Source organism: Gavialis gangeticus, unplaced genomic scaffold (genome assembly GCF_001723915.1).
Source record: "Gavialis gangeticus isolate Ggan-Ray unplaced genomic scaffold, GavGan_comp1, whole genome shotgun sequence".
NCBI classification, from domain to species: Eukaryota; Metazoa; Chordata; order Crocodylia; family Gavialidae; genus Gavialis; species Gavialis gangeticus.
This window is the reverse complement of record NW_017729008.1, coordinates 6910895-6913659: the sequence shown is the minus strand read 5'-3', so window position 1 is coordinate 6913659 and position 2765 is coordinate 6910895. Positions and strand designations below refer to the sequence as shown.

Here is a 2765-nt window from a genome sequence, read left to right as displayed (position 1 = left end):
GCAATGCAGGGGATTTATTTAAATTTAAGAAAAGCTTTTAGTACCTAAGATGATGGACTATTACCTATCTTGAAAAGGACTAGATTATCTAAATCTACCTGTATAATAATCTTTTGGAATGAACCATTAGACATGAAATGAAGTTAAACAGTATGTTGTACTTTAAAGAAACCTTACTAAGGGCACTGGAATGGACCATCCCAATGTGTAAAAAAACTAGTGAGTATGGCAGAAGACCAGTGTGGCTTAACAGGGAATTCTTCTGTGAATGTAGACACAAAAGGGAAGCTTATAAGAAGTTGAAACTTGCACAAACTACTAGAGAGGAGTATAAGAATATTGTTTGGGCATGTAGGGATAAAATCAGGATGGCCAAAGTGTAATTGGAGTTGCAGCTAGCAAGAGTTGCGAAGGGTAACAAGAAGGGTTTCTACAAGTATGTCAACAACAAGAAGAAGTACAGGGAAAGTGTGGGTCCCTTACTGAATGGGGAACGAAACTTAAATGACAGGTGATGTAGAAACGACTGAAGTACTCAATGCCTTTTTACCTTAGTCTTCACAGGAAAGGTCACCTTCCAGACTACTGCACCTGGGGAACAAGGCGAGCAGCTGACAGTGGCAAAAGAACAAGATTAGGACTATTTAGAAAAGCTGGATGTGTTCAAGTCCTTGAGGCTGGATGCAGTGCACCCAATGATGCTCAGGAGGTTGATTGATGTGATTGCAGAGTTCATTATCTGGCCATTATCTATGAAAACTCATAGCAATCAGGAGAAGTGTTGGATGATTGGGAAAGAACAACTATAGTGCCCAACTTTAAGAAGTGGCAAAAGGAGGATCCAGGGAACTACAGAGTGGTCATCTTCACCTCACTCCCTGGAAAAATCATGGAGCAGGTCCTCAAGGAATTCGTTTGTAAGCACTTGGAGGAGAAGGTGGTAATTAGGAACAGTCAGCATGGATTCACCAAGGGAAAGTCATGCCTGACCCACCTGATTGCCTTGTGTGAGGAGAGGATTGGCTCTGTGGATGCAGGGAGAGCAGCAGACATGATATACCTTCACTTTAGCCAGGCTTTTGATATGGTCTCCCACAGCATTCTCACCAGAAAGCTAAAGAAGTACAGATTGGATGAATGGATGGTAAGGTGGATAGAAAATTGCCTGGATCATCAGTCTCAGAGGGTAATAGTCAATGACTCAAAGTCTAGTTGGTAGCTGGTATTAAGTGGATTTCCTCAGGGGTTAGTCCTAAGCCAGCTTTGTTCAGTATCTTCATCAGTGATTTGGAAGATGAGATGGACTGCACCCTTAATAAGTTGTGAATTACACCAAGTTGGAGGAAGTAGTAGATACACTGGAGGGTATGGCTAGAATTCAGAACTAGAAAAGAAATATCATAAGGTGCAACAAGGGCAATTGCAAAGTCTTGCCCATAGGATGGAGCAGTCCCATGCACCAGTACAGGCTTGGGACTGACAAGCTAAGCTTCAGCCCTGAAAAAAGGAACTTGGGGGTTGCAGGAGAAAATAGCTGAATATGAGACAGCAGTGTTCCCTTGTTGCCAAGAAAGCTAACAGCCTACTGGGCTACATTAGTAGGATTATTGCCTGCAGATCCAGGGAAGTGATTATGCCCTTCTTCAGCACTGTATAAGCTGCTATGGGCAGATTCTGGGCAGATCACAGCAGGCCATGTTTGGTCATGCTAGTAGAGCTGACCATTTTCACGTTTACTGCCGGCATTGGCTAAGGGCCCACTCTTCAGGGTCCTAGCCTCAGCTGCAGCTGGGCTTATAGATAACACCCCAAGGCTACCCAGGGCTTGTCAGAAATGCAAAATGAGCCAAGGAAGTTAAACAAATAAACTAGCATTTCACTGTCTTCCCAGGATTCACCTTCTGGCTACCTCTTATCTTTCAGAGGCTTTGCAGAGCCTGCAGTCTTGTGCAAACAAAAGAAGCAAACAAATAAAATGAACAAGTAAACTAATGAACAGGCAGGAGCCCTGCTCTCCAGCAGCTGCCTAACCCCTGGTAACCTCCAGGCAGCCTTCTCCCAGCCAGGTGCAGCCCCTTGAAGCTGCTTTCAGCTCTTTTATTCTTCCCCTTGTTGGTGCTGACTCTTCCTCATTCACCACACCTGTGTCAGCTCCCTTGCTGGGACACTCACCTGAGAGTCCCCAGACCTGGTTCCCCAGCCCTCAGTGATTCCTTCCAAGTCTGGAGTGGACGTGTGGAGGTGCTTCAAGGGTGTGGGGCTGTTCAGACTCCCCTGCACCCTTAGTAACAGGACCCTGACCTGTTACACATTGGTGAAGCCACATCTGGAGTACTATGTCAAGTTTTGGGCCTCCCACTACAGAAAGGATGTAGCAAAATTAGAGAGGGTCCTGTGGAGGGCAACAAAAATGGTTAGGGCCTTGGGCACATGACTTAAGAGGGGAGGCTGAGGGAACTGGGGTATTAAGTCTGGAAAAGAGAAGACAGAGGGGGTATTTAGTAGCAATCTTCCAGTACCCTGAAGGGTGGTTACAGAAATGGAGCTAGACTGTTTTTAATGGTGGCAGATGACAGAACAAAGAGAAAGGGTTTTGAGCTGCAGCAAGGTAAGTTTAGGTTAGAAATCAGGAAAAACTTTGTTGCTAGGAAGGGTAGTAAAGCACCAAAACAAGTTACTCAGAGGTTGTAGAATCTCCATCCTTAGAAATTTTAAAGACCTGGGTAGACGAAGCCTTTTCTGGGATGATATAGTTGAGCATGACC

General features: G+C 45.0%; 1 protein-coding gene and 1 long non-coding RNA gene across 7 annotated transcripts in view; both read left to right on the top strand.

Annotated features, from left to right (window-relative positions):
• The window catches only part of FAM19A5 (family with sequence similarity 19 member A5, C-C motif chemokine like), an 854206-nt gene that overhangs the window by 13584 nt on the left and 837857 nt on the right, over positions 1-2765 (top strand). The gene's annotated exons all lie outside the window — the stretch shown is intronic.
• Positions 1-2765, top strand: part of LOC109292104 — a 21349-nt gene that overhangs the window by 3985 nt on the left and 14599 nt on the right. The window lies entirely within an intron of this gene.